At 47.4% G+C, this 20,844-nt stretch overlaps 1 protein-coding gene across 3 annotated transcripts in view; it reads right to left on the minus strand.

The window, feature by feature from the left end:
* Window positions 1-20,844, minus strand: part of rdx (BTB/POZ and MATH domain-containing protein rdx) — a 239,238-nt gene that overhangs the window by 113,905 nt on the left and 104,489 nt on the right. Inside the window, exon 1 of one of the 3 annotated variants that reach the window (XM_075893932.1) lies at window positions 4,243-4,558. The exons of the other annotated variants lie outside the window; for them this stretch is intronic. The gene's annotated coding sequence lies outside the window, so the exon portion shown is untranslated. Of the gene's footprint in view, window positions 1-4,242; window positions 4,559-20,844 lie in introns of those variants that run through there. 3 annotated transcript variants of the gene reach the window in all.

Genomic DNA, 20,844 nt, shown 5'->3' on the forward strand with positions numbered 1-20,844 from the left:
CTGTGATCAAGATCACTTCAGGGGTCACTGCTTCAGCACCATAGACGGTAACAGATCGAGTCGAAGTATCCTGACGTACGTGTCGTATTATCTACCATATAAATATGGCACCGACAAAGCATAATATGTATATATACACAAACGTGACAATCTCTCCATAAGTTCAAGTACGCGACAGCTTTTTGCCGGCTGTATCGCACACAACAGGGCCAGTTTCCATGTGAACATACCATTGAGGTTCTATAGAGTGGTATGTTGACATGGGTACGACATTTGTGCCCTTTCTTCGTCGCGTTTTTAGCGCTGTTTTACACTGCAAGTCATGAAGTGACTAGCCCAAATGCGTACCCTTCTGCCGTTATAAACACGCTGCACACAACCCATCCGTCGAACTGCAGTTTAACCACACACGAGTGAGACACTCGGTATTCGCATTCGACCGAAGGGATCGCAATTCTGTTGTTAACAGTAATGACCAGCACAGCGAGCGGCATGCAGGCGCGATGGCGGCTTCCAAGGACAAGCTCTACTAGACCGATAGAATCGCGCTCATCTTCGTAGTGGTGTCCACCAAGACCAGCTTATACGCTCAATCAGAAAAAAAAAAACACTATGAAGCATAACGTTCTAAAACTTCGATACAAGCATACTAGACGGCTCCGGAAATTTTGATCACCTAACGTGCACCTAAATCCAAGTAGCCAGGTTTCAAGCGTTTTCACCTCCATCGTCGTGTCCAAGATTCGATCACGCGACTTGCAGGTCAGCAGTCGGGTACTGCAACCGCTAGACCACCGCGACGGCCGGTAATTCGAAAAACAAGCTATATCCATCGGCGGAGGGGTTTGCCGCCGTCCTCATAGGTCTGAAACGCAATGCCCAAAAAACTTTCGCTTGCGGCCCGGCCCACGCATCCCATGCAGTCACCATGTGTTCAAACATAACGATAATACCCAGAGTTTTTATGCTATTATGATGGACGCCGTATAGTCATGGGCTCAGGAAATTTCGCCCACACGGTGTTTGCAGCCGCGCGGTCTCTGGCATTTCGTCTCCTCCGAAATGCGACCGCCACCGCCGGGTCCGGTTAGCAGTCGAGCACTGGAATCACTGCTCCACCGTGTCGGAGGACATGTGGTGATCAGAATATGCGACCACATTTTAGTCATGCTACAGATTGGTATCGATATCTTGTTGAAATACGACGCTGTATCTACTCCAGAAATGATCCATGTGTGAGATATGAAAAAGGACCGCTCTCAAATAGCAGCGTTAGCTGACAGTTTTTAAAGTACCCCCATTTTCCTCACCTCCAGTGCCTTGTTAAACTAAATTTCGCGATTGTTGCCGGTCAGCTGAGGTCAGCTGTAGCTCCCTGTTTTGTGTAATCAATTACCAGTGTTGTAGGCGTTACCAGAAAAAAAAAACTATTGAACTAACTACGTACTCGTACTAACGAAAAAGGAATGCACTACCACCATGCATTACGAGCAAAAAGTTTGAAAATAAATAAAAAGGCAATGCGTTAAAGTGAGAAGAAGTAAAGCACGTAACTGATGACGATGATTCGTGGTCGGAAATATGAATCAGTGTGCTTTCACTGCAGGAACCCACAGCAACAGTGTCATAAAACTGATATTTATGTTTCACGTATGACTTAGAGCCTAAGCAATGATTTTACATTAAACACTGATATAACAAGACCACTGCAGAATGTGCCGGACATCAGCATTATTCATCAGTCAACAAAATTGCCTTTGATGCCTAATACGTCTGTGGCCCGTGGAAAAGCCGTTTTCGCATTGTGGCGTTCAAATGGGATTTAATCATCAACGCCCCGCAAAGAAAGCATCACCCACTCTTAACAAATATACAATAGTTCTGACTAACATTAGAGATGCACAAATTTTGTAGCCATAAATAAATTCCCATTGGCCTATTTTCAGAGGAAAGAACATTTGTATACGTGTGCAAATGTTCACGTGCATAATTTCAAACATGGCGAGAGTTTTTGTGAAAATTCATTTATGAGAAATTTTGGCAGAGGAAAGAATTAGCCCACCGACGAACCCTTCTGCAATTCATGTGAAGGTGTTCAAGGTCAGTTTCGCTCGTGCAGAAAGTCAGCAATTCAATACGTACACCCATACTAGCAGATAAAAGCCTATAAACAGCGCTACAGCAATACAGGGACAACTATGCACAGCTGCTTTGCAAGCTATCCCATGGCTGCCTCGCTTCTTGTCGCGTATAGTCCAGACGTGGCCTGCATACGCGCTAGAGAGGTGCATTTAATGTTCCACGCCTGGCGGGCCGACCACGACAAAAGAACGTAGAGGCGCCTATAAAGAGTTTAGTGTAAAACTTGCGAGATAATCGAAATAGAAAGGAGTTGTAACGTAAGCCGGCCTCACGTTACCGAAACATATTGACATACGCGAGTTACACATTTATGCTACAGAATGGTAATGAGCGCGTTGCTAACTTACCAAACAAAGTAACGTGTTCGCACCAACACGACCAGTTCCCGATCGCAGTATCCACATACAGAGTGTGGCATTTGTGTTCATCGGAGGAGCTTTGTATTGGTGACTCAGAGAAGACGTACGGTGTGCACCAGTGCACGTGTCTGAACGTTTTATGGCCGAAGCACCTTATCATATAGATTCGCCGTCGCCTTCCATTGTCCGCTGTCACCGGATATGCAACACCGTTGGTATAGTAAATTACGATTATAAAGTCTCAGAGAAAAACGTATATGCAGCACTCAAAACACGCCTGAAATATCGTGATAACAGTGAAAGTGAACAACTATTATAGACACTATGACACGGAAATACACAATTATGGCTACCACAATTATAGAGGATGTGAAAGACGTCACATTTTGTTTCAAACTGCAAACCCTGATTGATTGATTGATTGATATGTGGGGTTTCCCGAAACCAACATATTATGAGAGACGCCATAGTGAAGGATTCCGGAAATTTCGACCACCTAGGCTAACTAAAAACCCTGAAGAAATGCTTTTGTTAGAGCTTGAGTCGGAGACAGCTTTAGAAGTCCACGCACTTTCCACATCAATGGCGAAACATATAAGTGTGTATATTGCGATTACGAGACAAGGTACAGGCACAAACCCTGTACTTTGTCCCCAGTCGGCGACTTCAGCGAAGCCATTATGGGCACCAACTAGGTGATCATGTATGACGTCACAATACACTATGCATTTCATACGACTGGTAGCAACCAACAACCACTCCAGGAACATGCACACACTTTGTCTTTGCCAACTTTACATCCACTCGAATGATTGGCTCTCCATTATACACACCACAAAGGAGAAATATTGAAGGGCAAACAGAATCCAGAATCGCACGCAATACACGAACAACAAAAGGATTAAAAAACAACAAAATAGAAGCGTTACAGAGGAACCAACTAAACTACACTGTATGTCACTCAAAGTTCGCCGTGGCAATGAGCGGGTGACGTACAGTGACAGACCGGTACGATACTCATGCAGTGCTTCGCCACTCGTCATAATTCAGATCAATGGAGATGCAGTAATTTTTTTTTTTGACAACGTGCCGCCAAATGGCCCCGACATAACTAAATTTAAGACATGCGTACTTAAACTATCACTGGCTTGTTTTCTCGTGCGCAATGAAGTTTTGGTTGACAAATCTGCACCCATCATACTTTGGAGCTTGGTGTCACGTTTCAGAAGTTGTGGACGAACGTCACAATTCGAACGCGCTTCACTCGTGCGAAACACGCATTTATGTGTAGCTCTTGCATTCCCCGAAGTTGCACTATTTGATGTTACAGTCTTTGTATACGTGGTCATTTCAGTAACCGAAATCTTATCAAAAGAATGGTCTGCTTAGTAATGATATATATATATATATATATATATATATATATATATATATATATATATATATATATATATATATATATATATATATATATATATATATATATATATATGCGCTTTTACATGCTCGCAGCATGCTACTGAGCATCTTGGCCTTGAGTTACTCCGCGAAATATAATTTGCTCTTCTAAATAAACCTTTCGCTACACTGGTGCCACTGTCGAGAAACCTCTTCCTCCTACGTACACTTCGCGGAGCAACGGCGTTGAGCAAGCCTGCAGCCGTGTGGCCAGCCAAGCTCAAACGGAGCGTGGGCCGAGAGAAAGCCGACACGAGTGGTGCCATAGTGGCCGTAAACTCACCCGTTGGATGGGCGGCGGGTGGCTTCCCCTGGGCGGATCAATCGTCTCGGGCAAGGTTAAATCCACAAATCCGGAGCAGAGGCCTTCACTGGGCAGCAACACGCATCGTCCGCCGGAGAGGAGTGGGAGAACAATCCTCCGCGACACCTTGGCGGCCACAAGGAATAAAAACTAGGCCATCGCGCGGCTATGGAGTGCGAACACCGCCGTCGTCCGGTCTCCTCGCCTTTGTGGGGCACGACCGGCTCGGCCAAGCGTTGCGTCGCCCACTGGCGATGCTCAGGAAGCTGCCATCTTGGCCACTGCGGTTGGCGGGGCTCGCCGACGCGCGGCAGCACCGACGCGCGCCGGCTGCGCGCATCCAACCAGCGGCACGCTTCCATTGGCTAGAGATGTAGGACCAATTGGAGACGCGCTTTCAAACGCGCTCACAAGCCGCAAGACAAAACGGAAGGCGAAGAGAACGCGGCAAGCGAGAGAGCCGAAGCTCCGCTGCGCGCGCGGACGGCACGGGCGCCTGCGGTTTTCAGGAAGCCTCGGCGTCATAACCTGCCAAAGCAAAACAAACGTCATCACGACGCAATTTCTTCTAAACTTATTTGTTGCTACTGTGCGGCACCCAGACGTCAATGTGAAATAATGTAGCAAGCGCAGGAGTCATGGGCCACCGGCGACCAAGGCAGAACGAAGTTCGAAGGGTGCGGTCGTTTAGGTTATAAACTGCTGACGCGCATAACGGCTTCAACAATTCATAGAACGCACGTGACAGCCTCAGTTCCGTTATGACTACACACGTTGTTTTAACAAATCTGCAAATATGAGGAAAAAGCAATTTTGCTCACTTCCTTCATAATTACATTTTCTCCTCAGACACACATGCTGAGATTACTCATGGCATCAATTATTACAAAAAACTAACACTAACCTTTAGATTAGCAGAGATAGACGTTTGGGTCAAGTCAAAACTAAAAGAGAGCCGCTATGTGACGGCAAGACCTATCCGTCCTGTAAAGCTGACCAAAACCCGAAAAAAGAAATTCAAGACTACAAAGACTGGGCGTCTCAGCTTAAACAGGATGTAGCTCTTAGCGAAAAAGTAGCACCAGCAGCACATATCCGCGATCCAGCAGACAGCAGGCTACTCCACCTAGGGGACGCCTATCACAGCTTGGAGAAACGATGGCTCAAGCAAAAATATAATCGCTAACTAAAACACGAAATTGCACAAACACTCCAGCTTGTAACTGAGCACGCGGCCGCACTTTCATCGCAGCAGTGGAACCATAAATGTAACCGACTCGACGGCAATCTACATATGAACAACTCTTGGTCCCTGCTTCGCCATATGTTAGACCCATGCTCCTAGTGATGTGAAAGTAATAAGCAAATTACGAAACTCTTGTTTGAAGTAGAAAAACAAGGGAAAGACGTTGAAACTGCTCCTAAAACTACGTATTTCCCTGGCCCAAGGCGAAAATCGTTGCCTACCTACAATGAAGCTCCCAATCCAGACTTTGATGCACCGATTGCAGAGGCGGAAATTTGGGCTTCACTAAGCAAACTTCGCAACACATCCGCTCCAGGACTAGATGGAATTACTAACAAGACACTCCGAAATTTAGACTCCAAGTTAGTGGCCGCTCTTGCCAATTACATGAATCAACATTAGGAGCAGGGCACGATGCCCCAGGAATGGAAATCAGCTAAGGTTGACAATCGTACCCAAACATAATAAGCCCTTAGACTTTAATACTTTGAGACCGATCTCTCTTACCTCATGTACAGGAAAACTGATGGAGCATGTAATTCTCAATCGTCTTAATCGCTACATGGAACAAGAAAAACTGTTTCCCTCCACCATGTACGGCTTCCGAGCGGGACTCTCCACTCAGGATGTCATGCTGCAGCTTAAGGAGGGCGTGCGAAATCCTACTTTTACACACATCACCAAAGCCATCCTTGCATTGGACCTGACTAAGGCTTTCGATGTTTCTCACTCCTCGATTTTACAATCTATTAGCGAACTAAACGTAGGCTCTCGCACGCACAGGTATGTCGCTGCCTTTCTCAGCAACAGGTCCATCCGCCTACAATTAGGCACTTTCAAAACCGATCCCTTCACGCTAGGTAGCAAGGGAGCACCCCAGGGATCGGTTTTGTCCCCGTTCCTTTTTAACGTTACTCTCATACCGCTAGCGCGGGAACTTGCCAAACTTTCTTCCATCGATCACTCCTTGTACGCGGATGACATCACCATCTGGATCAAGGCTGGCGAAATCGAATCGAAGCTTCAGTTGGCCGCTGACATTGTTGTTAAACATGCCAACAATATTGGGCTCACCTGCTCGGCGGCTAAATCGGAATTCCCAGTAATTGACTTTAAAAAGCAAGATACACGTCACATTCAAGTCATGCTTGATGACAACCCTATTCCCAGGGTCAATAAAATCCACATTTTGGGCCTTAATATTTGCGACAATTTTTCGAATGCTGACACCATAAAATTAATCCGCACTTCAGTTCATATAACAGCTTCCCTCATTAAGCGCATATCCAATCGTCATCGCGGCATGAGAGAAGCAAACACACGCCAGCTCATGCAGGCCTTTTGCCTATGCAGAATTACCTATTTTATGCCCTACCTCTATCACTCACCCACGGAGACCGAGCAACTTAACAGACTCATTCGCACTGCTTATAATTAAAACTGCACTCCTTCTCCCTAAATCAACAGCCACGGATAAATTACTTCAACTTGGGGTGCAAAACACTCTTGGAGAGCTTATAGAGGCGCATCTTTTCAGCCAATATCAAAGATTATCACTCTCAGAAACAGGAAAGGTACTCCTGCGCCGACTTAGAATCAACATTCCTGGTCACACCACGGCCACGCACGCAGTTCCCGTCACTGTTAGCAGCAACTTATTAATCCCGCCACTCCCCAAAAATAGTCACCCAGAACATAATCGGGCGCGACGGGAAGCTCGATCCAAGTCCCTTCTGAAGCGCTTCCCTCCTAATTCTCCCGCAGTCTATGTAGACGCGGCCGAATATGTAGATCATCGAGCTTTCGTGGTAGCCGTTGTAGACGGACTTCAAAAACTGGTCGCTAGTGTGTCCCTTGGAAATTCGACAGAATCCCTGGAAGCAGAGGAGGCGGCAGTTGCTTTAGTCATCGTTCACTCCTCCGCTGAGTATATTTTTTCCGATTCCAAAACTGCAATTTGTAATTTCGCCCCTTTCCGAATTCATTCTCTCGCTGCTAAAATTCTTGAATTATCTCATCCGCCTAATGGCCTCATCACCCTCCTCTGGGTCCCTGCGCACTCTGGACACCCAGGCAACACGGCCGCTCACACCCAAGCCCGAGCACTCGCCAACCGGGCTCACAGCGACCTGCCTTCGCTTCGAGGTGCCAGGGATCGACTCCTAAGCTACCACGATATCACGCAGTTTTACCGAAATTCCCACCTAACGTATCCCCGACCGCATAAATCTCTTCCTAGAAGTGACCAGGCTTTGTGACGCAGACTTCAAACGGCCACAGTGACGACTCCTTTCCTTCTCTCCATTTTTACACATGGCGAAACCTCACCTCATTGCAACTTATGTCCCAGCACCACAGCTGACTTCCAGCACATATTTCTGAATTGTCCAAACAAACTCAAGCCCCGTGGCAAGAGTCAGAACACCAGGAGCGATGGGAGGCTACTCTGCGCAGCTCGCAACCAGGGTTACAGCTCCGGACGGTGAGCTGGGCCAGAAGGGTCGCCAAAGCACAGCAGTGTCTGGCCACCTAAAGCGGCCCGAGGGCCCGTCGTCATCCTGCTTCCCCTTTCCTTACCTCCCCCCCCCCCCACCTCAAACGATTCCTTCGTGAATCATGAAAGTTGCTTACCTACCTACCTATATCCACTCGACGAACGTGATCGCGGACAGATAAGTCACGCGACATCTGACGTAATCCGCATCTTCCGCAGCCAGCGTTCACCTGACATGCAGGGGAAAACTCGCACTACAAGCGAGGATCTCGCGATTCCTCCCCGAGGATCCCAATGTCATTTGGGCTTTCGTCAATAACGCGCGTTATTCAAAGGTCACAGGTTTCGTTCCTGCCCACGCCAAGTTATCTTTTTCAGGCACGTTTCTTTCTTCACACCCTCATTACAATTCGATATATATATATATATATATATATATATATATATATATATATATATATATATATATATATATATATATATATATATATATATTAGAGAGAGAGAAAGAATAAAATTAGTGCTAGCTACAGCTGCCCACACTCAATTTCTCATTACGCTGCTTGAGGTTTATGACCACCATCTTTTTATCAGCTTAGTTTGCATGATGTCATGATACAGGAGTGTGTTAGTAGGCATTTCTAAGGTTGTGATCGGCCTGCACGTTTGCCTGTGTTGCACCTTCGTCAATATCCAACACTTCGGAGTTCCTTTAGCTGTTAGGGCACAGTAAAAATGTGTAGAAATATATTGCACACTCGCGTACAAGCAAAGTTGGATGTATAAATCAAATATACCGTCACGCGCGCGTGCACGTGTGTGTGTGTGTGTGTGTGTGTGTGTGTGTGTGTGTGTGTGTGTGTGTGTGTGTGTGTGTGTGTGTGTGTGTGTGTGTGTGTGTGTGCGCGCGCGCGGTTAGATGTTAGCCGAACCGAACGTGCGAAGGTTCAATAGCAATATTAATCTCTGCCTTGAGTATATCTTAGCACACGTACGAAGGTTCACACTGTAATATGCTTGAACGTGGCCTACCAGACATGGGAAGTGTGTCTGGCTTTTTCCATTAAAACGAACCTCAGCCTAGTGAAAATCATCGTAGTGACCAACTCCGGCGAGATCTGTTCCGGCCAGATCTGTTCCGGCGAGTACAAGTATGACCCCTGCTGCAGCATTAAATATTAACGAGCCAACTTAATACACGCACTGCCGAGATTCCTGCGGAAAGTCACACAGAGTGCCAAAGCCTTTACAAACACTGCGACACGTTTTTCCATACATGCAGACATTATTCACTGTAGATGCGCCCAGGAATTACACTGTGATAGTAGCACCACTTAGTTTCTAAACCATGTCCGCGCGAAACAACGAAAAAATAAGGTGGGTAAGTGGCGGGGGTATACGGTGTTTGCAATAAATTTCGCGGAGGGGGGGGGGGGGGCGTCGTACCTTCCTTGGCTGCACCACTGCACCATGATGCTTTAGGTGGTCATCACTTCATAAACGATGCGCAATGGTAGGTGCAAACTGCGTTAGCCCACCCCCCTAGAAAAGAGTGCCGAACCGTTTGTCTGCCTTGCTGAATAACACAGCGTGTGACAGCACAGCAGCATCCACCTGGCAACGAATGAGAACGGCCGATACGTGTACGCACTTTGCGAAAAGACCTGCAATGCAGGAACATGGCCTTCGGAGATCGCATGCAGGCTCCTTCAAAGCACTTCGCAGCCGTATTGGGTATTCTTGTGAACTGTGAACTAACTGCGAAAAAAAAAAACATTTCATCGCCAACCTTGCCATTCGCGACAAGCAAAGTGAGGTACTCGGCAGCAAGGACACTCTCACCCTTTACAATACCACGTTTCAACATTGTAACCTAGAACATACAGTACTCCCAGCAGCAATATTCCCCAAAACAAAGTGAAAAACTTTATTCCACGTATGCATTATCTCGTCGCAACCACCTTTACCACCTATTTTCGCAGCGCCCCCTGATGCTTGCGATGTCCTCAATAAATGCAGGTTAAAAGACTCGTTGAACGCTTTTTAACATATTTGTACGTTTAACAAATTATAAGAGAACAATTTGTTCGTTTGAATGGTCGCAATGTTATTTTATGAGCGTGACGTCACCTCCGTGCTGCGCAGGATCCAGTTCTGTGTAAGATCGTCTCGAGCACCGCACGGCGCCGGACACGCTGCCTTTCACAAAGCGCGAAATAATACATATGTATCTGCCTCTTTCCTCGTTATTGTCCGCAGTGCAGTCAAAAGAAAGAAAAAAAAACAGACTAATTTAACATGACGAAGGCTATTAAATAAAGAGCGAAGCGTCGCTTCGTCTTGCCTTACTCGCGGTCTGATGCTACACTCGACCGAGGCCAGCCGGCCGTACACGTCGAACCTCCGCTTCTGGACGAGAGCGACGTTGCGATCCTGCTGCCGCTTCCGACAGTGAGCAACGGATAGCGCACGACAGCCGGGCTTAAGCATGAAAAACGTTCGCCTCCAGCTGACAAACCAATTTTCCTTTCAGAAGCGAAGCAGCTCAGGGTCGAGCTCAATCCGGTGTGCGGCCTGAATATCCTTACTGCGCGTGGGCGTCCGCCCTCCCTCTCCAATATCCCACACTCCCTGCGCCGAGACGAGGGAGACGCTTTTGGTCGTCAGAGCAGGTTCCGCCTTTAGTAAGGACTTTCAACGCCACTGGAGAAATCCTTCCGTTTGCGAAATTTCGGACTGCTGTTTGTGAGTCACTGATGATATACTGGACATCGGTGTGAGCTATGGCGAGCGCGATAGCGATCTCCTCTGCCGTATGCAAGAGATTTGAATTGAAGCGCTGGTTATGCATTTGTTCGGGTGGTCTACAACTGCAGAAACAAAACGGCGATAGTTGCGATGACGTGCTGCATCAACGAAGACCGCCTCCTTATTGCGTTCATAAGATCGAAGCATAACTTTGCCTCCACTGATTCTTCTACCTTTGTTGTGCTCAGGCTGCATGTTCTTTGGCAATGGTGGTATCATGAGTTTAGTGCAGATTTCGCGTAGTATGCCATATTTGATACCGTGCTGTGCATGGTAAGAAATGCCGAGACGTTCGAGAATAAGGCCAATTGCTTTCGTAGTGCTGAAGCGCTTGAACTGCGAGATCTGTTGCGCTTCAATTATTTCTTCTATCGTGTTATGAAGGCCTACAGTTTAAGAAGGAGTTCTGTGCTGGTACTGTGCCGAAGCCCTAGCGCCTGTTCGTGAGCTCGCCTGATGAGCGCGTTGAATTTAGCTCTTTCCGCCGCGAACCATCGATGGTAGGCAGCGACATAAGTAATGTAGCTGAGCACGAAGGAGTGGATAAGCCGGAGAATGCTACATTCCTTCATGCCCTGATGTTTGTTACTTATCGTTTTTTGTTGCTAAAGAAATAACCCCACCAGGAGCTGCAGTGTAACTCAGAGACCACCTTCCCCGCTTTTCACTTCTGTACAACGCTGACATTGGTTTTAAAACGACGCCTCCTGAACAAGAGGGCGTGAGGGTCAACGCGGCACACACCGTCCATCAGGTGGATTCATTCCGGCCGACCGGACGTCGACGTGATTGCAGCGCTCGATTCTCTCGGCGCCAGTAACGGTCTCCGAGATTGCACGATGCGCCAAATGGCGCAGGTGATATACGCGCCAAAAGGCTGCAAATCAGCACGCACCTGTACGGCACAATGGCACAACTCTCGGCGGCAGGCTGCTGGGTCACTTCTGTTCGGCACACTGTCGTAAAGAAGGCTTCTCTTCCACCTCACGCACCGCGCGTTGCTAGGCATTCCCTCATTCACCCGCCCCAAAGAGATTTATGTAGAGTGTTCCTAGGCTAAAGAGCTATATATACCATGGAGAGCTCGGATAGGTCGAATAACTATTTCTAAACAAATGGGATGTGAAAACGTTTTACACACAAACACATTATATATATATATATATATATATATATATATATATATATATATATATATATATATATATATATATATATATATATATATATATATATATATATATATATATATATATATATATATATATAGCCAGTGAACGAGAAGGAGGAGATGATAAAAGAGAACAGTCCCTCGTTGGGCAAGCTGTTCTGTCTCTTCTTTCTATACTTCCTGCTAGCTACGTTCGATGCCGCTTTTCGTTATTACACTCGGCTATCACTGCGAGGGCGCGGGCTGCCAAAGTTGGGGGACCCTTAAGCTTCGCCTTTAAGAGTTGAACGCGATAGCGAAATCCCGCCTCTAGTGCACCCTTCAAGCGCTAAGTGCACACTTATTAATATGTTTTCTTACGTACACACGCACGCACACAAACCCGCACACAGTAGATTGGACCAGCGCGCGCTATTATCGCCGAATGGGGTCGTTTTCGTCGTGACACCTGTCGAACAAAATGCGTTAAAGGGTTCCTGAAACACTTTTTCAAGTAGCAATGAAATGAATTCGCTAGAAGAACTATTGCCTCACGAGTTCAACGCCACAATAATTTTAAGAATCCGTCCAGTGCGAGTGGAGCTACAAAGGTTTGTCGCATGCTGCAATTGCACTATCTCTTCTCTCGTCCCGACGAAAAAGCTGGAAGCTAAGCAGGGAGCGGTGGCAGGGCAAAGACACTACCGCGCCTTGTGACCTTGAGCACATTTTTTTTTCTTCGAACGCGCGGCTTTTTCATTGTGATCGCGCGCGCACGCATGGACAAGTAGCGGCCTCCCGCGGCTATTTCGGTAACTTAATTTTTCAGTCACAGACGCGCACAGACAATTTTTCACTCACAACCAACGGGGCCAACACCGGCGGCGGGTTTTCTGCGACAAGAGCTCTCTAGCGCTATCGCGCTAATAATGCCTTCGGGGGGCGACATTGAATGTTTTAGAATGGCCGAACTCGGCCACTCGAATCCACGCTTGAACTTTGCTCCAGAATTTCTCAAAGAGGGTTCCGGTGCCTGACACTGGCACCGGAGCCGCGGTCGTTCACTCAGTCCCTGTGGACGTTGGCGCCAGGTGTAAACCTTGTGTTGCGGTGGTCTACGACATGGACCACGATGCGTCACTGCTTGGGGATCTGCGAGTTTGTTTTCCGGCGGGCGGGGTGAGCTCTATCGCATGCGGTCGCTTTCGTCCATGCGAAGTCCATGAAAACTTGCCGACGTTGTCTCTAACACGCGTATTTAGTTGTTTCCGGATCGCCAGAGGTCTAGTTGAACTTTGTTTTGCCGTAGTTCGACGAGCAGGGCAAGGCACTTCACATTCGCAACTGTTGAATGTCTCAGTCTTAAGAATAAAGCTGCTGATTTCGGTGCCCTTATCAAGTCCAGTGAACGCTGACATGCAGTTTCGAACTCTGAAATGTTTCCTTGCAAATTTCCAACGCATAGGAAAAACCGGTCAACGCGTGGTTTCGGCACGAACCTGGCGAACAAACTTGCCACGCCTTTTACACAGGTCGAAGCTCGAGAAGGTCATCTCCTTGAGGTTGAGCCTGACTAGTCTTTTACAGAGATAGAAGCTTGAAAGGGCCACCTCCTCGAGGTTGCAACTGCGAACTGCAGTTCACCGGCAGATACCTGCGCAGCCAGACCTAGTATAAACCGCATGCTCAAGATGTGCTCCAACTGTGCCTCGGCAAACGACGCCAAAACATCCCCGCCAGGGGCCGAGAGTGGTTCCTAGCCACATCCGTCGGGAGAGCTCCCCCCGTGCTCTTCATCACTTGGACACTTGGGGTCACCGGTACTCGTCGTATTGAACGCCTTAAAAGAGCACCCGTATATCTCCACGGATACCGCGAATACGATGGCTGCCCTATCACCACACGATCCAGGCGAATCCGGAGATCCTGACAAGACGGACCTTGACCCGGCGGACCCTTATGCCTGGCCGCCACGGCACTTATTGGAAGACGAGCAAGTGGACCTCTGTTATGCGCAAAACAGTGCTGCCTCTATGGATGATGGCCGACGTGCCTGTGACTGCTCTGGTCAATGTCATCGAGGGCTTCATGGCGGAACCCAAGTCCCCTGCTGGTGATGTGGTTCCGAGTCTCCAATGTTGGCAGCACTTTGTCGAGTACCACCACTACGAGAATCTCGGGGAACACACAAGAGCTATACCGCAAGGGCATGGTGTGCATTGACCATCAGCACAGATGCTCGTGGCTCCTTCTTCAGTAACAGGTGGAAGATCCCACTGCCGCAGCACGACCCTTCACAAACAGCGCGGCAAACTCAACCTTTTGCGACATTCAACGGTTGCGAATGCACAGTGGTTTGCCATCTTTGTATACAACTATGGCGGTACAGACGTCAACTGGAACTGCGATAATCTGGAAACAGTCAGGTACGCCCACCAGAGACATTGTTGGAAAGTTTTCAGAAGACGTCACACTGTGAAAAAGACCGACCGCCGCGGCAGAGGTGATTCCGACCTCCAGAAAGCACAGAGGAAGACCTCCAAGCCGAGGCGCAACGTGGCTGGTTCCGATCTTTGCGATACAGCCAGCACGACCACCTAAGACGTCAACTGCTGCATCTACCCTGACTCAATATGGCTCATTTAATATTTCAATATCAAGTGTACCCGGTCAATTTTCGACCATCTCCGTCCATGCTAAAAATCGTGCTATATGTGAATGTATGATGTAGTTATTCAGGCGTCACATCTGTCCATGCTAAAAATCGTGCTATATGTGAATGTATGATGTAGTTATTCAGGCGTCACATCTGGCAAAAAAAAAAAAGCGTTGCCTGAGGGTGCTTCAAACTTTGGGCACCTAGAGTGACTCTTTATGTTACCTTTATACAACTCTAACGCTGGCCTTAAGGACCTGCACCCTGGAAAGGGGGTTAGAGTTGGCAACTGCACGACTAGGGTGCTTCCTGCATGGGATGGCTGAGGCTAGCCGGGGTGCGAACGGCGGCGCATCAAGGAGAAAAAGCCCGCTTCGTGGTGGCCATAAATTCTTGTCGCCTTGACCCAGATGGAGCTGGCGCAATACTCGAACAGAGTGGTATTTGTTTTTTCCTGCTCCCCTGGCAAGGCGCTCGAGACACCTTTGCCACGCCTTGCAGACGGTTTCCGGAAGATCCACTATGCGAGGCCAGCGTCAAATGAGCCGCTTCTAAAGTGAATTGAACAGTCCTGGCGCACAGCGCGTCCTTCGCAGGGCTCACATGTAGAATTGATTTTTAACCAGTGGAACACACTTCGTTTTTTTTCTTTACTTGTGTAAAAAAGCAGTCGAGTCAAATTGACGAATGCAAGTCCTTCCTGGGAATAGTCCATATAACAATTGACATTTTTTAAACGCGGTCACTGGTAATTACCGCGGAGCGCTGAAATCTGGCAAATTCAGCAAGTGAAACCGAGACCGACGCACCAAACCGCGTATCTAATAGTCCCGAGAAGTTGGAGTGTCGCCGCCCGGTGGGAGGTTTGAATGACGTCACGGCACGGGCGCTTCGAATCTTGCTAACACGCACTAGAGCTCGCTTTCAACGCCGTTGCGCTGCCAGCGTTCACTTTTTGCTCGTCTTACGATTAAAATAAAGGACGGAAGCAGCATCAATGATGTTACTGGTAAAACAGTGAAAAACTACCCTATTGAAAATCCTGGGTTGGTGGATGCTCGAATTTTGGTGGATATGGTGGAAAGAATAGCGGATATGGTGGAAATATTAGTGGATATGGTGGAAACTGTAGTGGGCAAAATGGCTGATGACGGCTAGCGTGGAAAAAATGGTGGCAGATGGTGGTGGTGGTGGCGAGCCAATAGTGGTGACGGTGGAAAATGCCGGCTCATGGTGGCGAGGCAAAACGTGTTTCAAACGGTGGAATGCAAGGTGAGCAAGGTGGATGACGGGGGCATGGTGGAAGCTTGGTGGATGATGGTGGCATGATGAAAAGCACAGAACAGTATGCGAAATCACTTATTTGTAGTGTTTCATTCTTGAATGCGCAGAGATATATGTTTACGGTGAAAAGAAACCAACGCTGCTCATTACGCTTTCTAGTACGTTTGTCTTTTTATTCCTGTGGTGTCAACAACGCTTCAATTTTTGTGGAGCATAGAATATGCAGCTGGGAATATGTTTACATTTCGCGCACGTACTTACATCAGTTGGACATCCGCAATGTGTTTGTTGTGATGTTTAGAAGACCAGACTTGTCGCTGTGAACATGACAATAAATGTTTCACATCGGCGCGCAGTTGTCGACCAATAAATGGGCTCCAGTTCGCTATCGCTCCTGTAAATGTTAGAGTAGAATACAACGGTCACTTGATGTCGCCACTCTAGAAACGACACTCTGGTAATTCTCGCACACTCTATTGTTTGAGCCGTACCTTTAAGTTAACAAAGTGCGTGCGAATATGCATAAACTTTCACTTTCGACATGCGTCGAGATGAGCCCCAGTGAAACTGACTTTCACCCTTCTGTTCTACCACCATGATTTCCACAAAAGATAGTCATGCCGACCGAGCCCGTACAAGTGTTTTCAGCACTTCTGGTTTTCAGGATACACAATTTTGGCGAGTAAAAATGACAATACAGCACAGCTGGGGCATAATTTAACCTAAATGAAGCCTGTTTTATTGTGTACGGTGTCCGCGCAAGAAGCGATAAACATCGATGCGATGCGCTTGCAGCGCTTCCACCAAAGGTACGCCTCCGCTTACCGACAGCCGCCGGTCGCACTCGCCGGCACTTCACTGGCTCTTATGCGAGAACATAGACACGTCAGTTTGTATGCTTACTGAACTAATATGATAGAATAATATCTCTGGCGCACTGCATTCGTTTTCGCCAAGCCGTTGTGTAGTTCCAAACGACAGAGCAACAGCGGTGCGCTGGCACGACAGCGCTCTGCGTTGCGCGAAAAACATCAGAATCAATTGTGTGGGCATTTCTATCGAATGAGCATAGAAGCGTCATAAAGCCTGAACTGATATCGCTCTTTGAAAGGAGCGAGAAACGGATAATAAACTTGGCAGTAACCGCCAATAAACTCTACCTGCTCCTTAGTCCACTGAGATGTTTTTTTTTCCTTGCCGTTGTGAATTGTAACAAAAAAAGCGCTGTTGCCATTATCGCAGTGGCAATCGTTACAAGCAGCAGTTGTTCGTGTTTATCAAATGTGCAAATTTAAGCAGATGCAGACCCCGTCCCTCCCGAGTAAACAACAAACAGAACTGAAGTTTAACAGTGACGTCCTTACTTGACCACCGCTGTAACACCCACACCGCCATCTGTCGGCGTGGCGCAATGGTTAGTGTGCTCAGCTCAGAATTCGGAGGTGGCAGATTCGATTCCCCGCTGTCGCAAGTTTTTTTTTTTTGCAGGTGCTTTCTACATCGTTTTTTAATACAATTATTTTTATTATCCTTAGTGGCAGCTTGTCACGGTGATTCTGACGCTGCTTCGCGCTCCAGCGTTGCCAGCTGGAGCCCACCATCCGCTCCATTATAGCCACCATACACTATGTGCCACCAACATTTCCACCTCCATAATCCATCAAAATGGTGGATGGTGGAATCCACCGTTCCTATGGTGCACGTTTTTTCAATAGGGTAAATATTTTTTGAGTAGAATCACCAGCGTTGCATGCGCTCTAACACACACACTTTGATGAGGTTCGTTATAGTGTCGCACAGCTTACTTCGAAGATGGGTACGATTCTCGGCCACAGTAGCCGCAGTCCGACGAGGGTGAACAGCAAGACAATGCATGTGCAGCAGGTTTAAAAAAAAGCGAGGTGACCACAATTACTCTGCAGCGTGCCTCGCAATCAGCCCAGCCGCGGTGGTCTAGTGGCTAAGGTACTCGGCTGCTGACCCGCAGGTAACGGGTTCGGATCCCGGCTGCGGCGGCTGCATTTTCGATGGAGGCGAAAATGCTGTAGGCCCGTGTGCGCAGAATTGAGCGCATTTTAAAGAACCCCTGGTGGTCAAAATTTCTGGAGCCTTCCACTACGGCGTCTCATAATATGGTGGTTTTGGGACGTTAAACCCACATAATCAAATCAAATACCTCGCAATCATGTCGCGCTTCTGAAACGTATACGACAGTGTACTTGCATTTCAGGTTGCATTGTTCACGGACGATTCCTTCAAAAAGATGTGATTGTTTCGCTTCCACAAATGGTATTTGTATCGGACGCGTCGAAGTAACTGCTGGTAGCTTTTTTTTTCCCTGTGGGCGCGTGCTTAAGTTAGGGTAAAGTGTCGCAAAATATCTCGAATGCGCTCGCCCGAGAATACCACCGCAGCTGTTGCATTAGATTTTCGTTTGTGTAGTTGCTCATATTTCATCACGTTATTTAACTTCATGTCTTGGGGAATGATTTCGGCGCTGCGTTTCAATAGACGAACAAGTTGAGCTTAGTTGCGGAGCCACTGATTTCACTGTGTGTATACATGCAACATTCATACCAACTGTGCTGCCACGCTTGTAAGTACCAGTTTAGATAGCCGCCTAATAAATTTTCCGACAGATGATTACCCCAGAACACCATCAATCTGTATAGCACCAGAAACGCGTCAGGCGAATGCGGTGGCGCTGTTGCGGCGCGCTTGGTTTCGCTTGGTAAGCAAAAGCCGCGGCGCCTACCGCAGCTGCTGCTGTGTTTTCGCTGGTGCATGCGCTGTTTGTGGCCGTGCAAAGAAGAAAGAGTGTTGTACCGACGATCTTTTACGGTGATTTGCACGGAAAGGCACAAAACAGATAAACCAAGTCTTTTTGTTATTTTTTTCCCAGTGTTGTGTTGACGATAACCGTCTCCAATCAGCCGCAGCTACATGTGACACGCGAGAACTTGCCTTCGGCACCACTTCTCCGGTAATGTTTTGAAGTGGCTTACCCGGAAAACGATTAGCTGTCTCAGGCGTTGGAATAAGCCATGGAATTACGCATATTTAAAATAAGCCGTGGAAGCGTATATATCGAGCGCGTTTACCTCAAAGTACGTTAACGTTCTGGATAGCATTGCCGTGCGAGGCATCTTTCACGGTTGTCATTGTTGATATAACAGCAAACGTTTTCGGCACGTCAAAAGGATATCATTGTACTCGTGTGGACTAAAAGTGTCACTTGGTCATCAAGCGTGTGTTTCTTTCTGCGTGGGTACGTTTCATTCAAGTAGCTGCGAGCAAAAGGATGACTTAGAATATGCTTCTTTGTGATTATATGCGGCCGCGATGACACACCTGACACAAGTGCCCTGTTGTGGCTCTGGTGCGCTTCACTAGATTTTCAAGTCTGTGTGAATTCATAGAAAAACATCACGCAAGAAACTTGCCCAGTCGTACGCATTTGGCGGCGTCGGCTTGAGCGTACGAATTGAGCAGCGGACGTTACAAATACGTAACGGCGCGGTCCACAGAATGTTGTTGAAGCATTATCGCAAGCGTGTTGCGGATGAAAGAGTCGCCGAGGTCGTTCTGGTCATTTGCATAAATAACTTCTCCGGCATATTTATCATATGCGAGGATTCACCGTAACGATTCATGGCCACGTATTTTTACAGCGTGTATTTGCATATTGTACTGAAGAGCTTTTTGCTGAACTGAGTCTCTACTTGCATTAGTACCAATTAAAATGTGCACATGTGACGTAGGCTGCAGCAACGACGATCATATTTCGCAAATGAGCTACTCAAAGCTAGAAGTACAAGTCAACATAGCTCAAATGTTCATTCAAGAACCCCTCTTCAGGCGCGACAGCAACTTCCTCTGTTGCGGTCACCGCTAGTAAACATGTGAGAGGCATACCGACGCGCTGTTCTCGAAGGCGCAGCTTGCGCACCAGCTCCGCTCGTCGTCACGTGCTCATAGAGGCTGGTGACGCGCTTTTAGCTGGGACGACTGGGCGGAGACAACGCGCCGTGACGTCACTCGGCGTTTACCGTGTTAACAAACATGGAATAGGTCTATGTGAACATGATGTGCGAGACCAATCGTTGCTTCTCGGAGGCAAAGGGCGTTTCATTTCACGTGGGCCACGAAGCGACGGAAGCAGTTCATTTACACCTTCCAGCGCTCGTTTAGCAAACGATTGATATCAGCAGTGCTTCTACGTGAAGTGAACATTACCGTTTATGGCGCGATGCTAGATCGAGTCAGCTGTTCGCGCATTCAATTTGCTTCAACAACAACAACAAACAGCCCTCCGGTGATGTGCGAGGCTAGACAGAAAAAGGAGGACCCTTCCTCGCGTGCTTCTGCTAGCTCGTCACCTGAAAAAAAAAGTGAGAGAGAAAAAGGGGGAGGCAGATGGTGAAATCAGGGTATGCGGCTACGTAATCCTGTCGACTGTTGAGAAGAAATCTGTACATGAGATCCGAGTATACCAACTTCTCAGAATTCCGAATACCACTCTGTAGTTTGCAGCGTTACCTTTTTTTCTCATTATTATAAGTGATTGTGTATCGTAGCACGACATCCATCTAAAGTCTCCTGCATCCCAAAGCGGAATTCTGTCTAACGAGCTACATTATTTGCAGAGGCAGACATAACTTGCACGCTTAATCACAATGCTGCTAGTAAACTGAAAACTTTCTAATTCCATTTGTAATACTTCGACAGAAATGTTTAAACGCGAAGCCTATGCCAAGTACGGTAATGAATTCAGATTCATTTAGCACAAATATTTTCTTAGCATTTATTTCGTCCAGTGGTGAAGACAACTAGTGTATCGCTGTCCTGCACCTGCATTTTCAAAGTGAATCCATACTTTCTGCAGTTAACTTTTAACAGCAATAAATACCTTTACTTTGTACGTTTAGTGATCTAATTGTGGA

The sequence above is a fragment of the Rhipicephalus microplus genome, chromosome 4 (assembly GCF_043290135.1).
Source record: "Rhipicephalus microplus isolate Deutch F79 chromosome 4, USDA_Rmic, whole genome shotgun sequence".
NCBI lineage: Eukaryota > Metazoa > Arthropoda > Arachnida > Ixodida > Ixodidae > Rhipicephalus > Rhipicephalus microplus.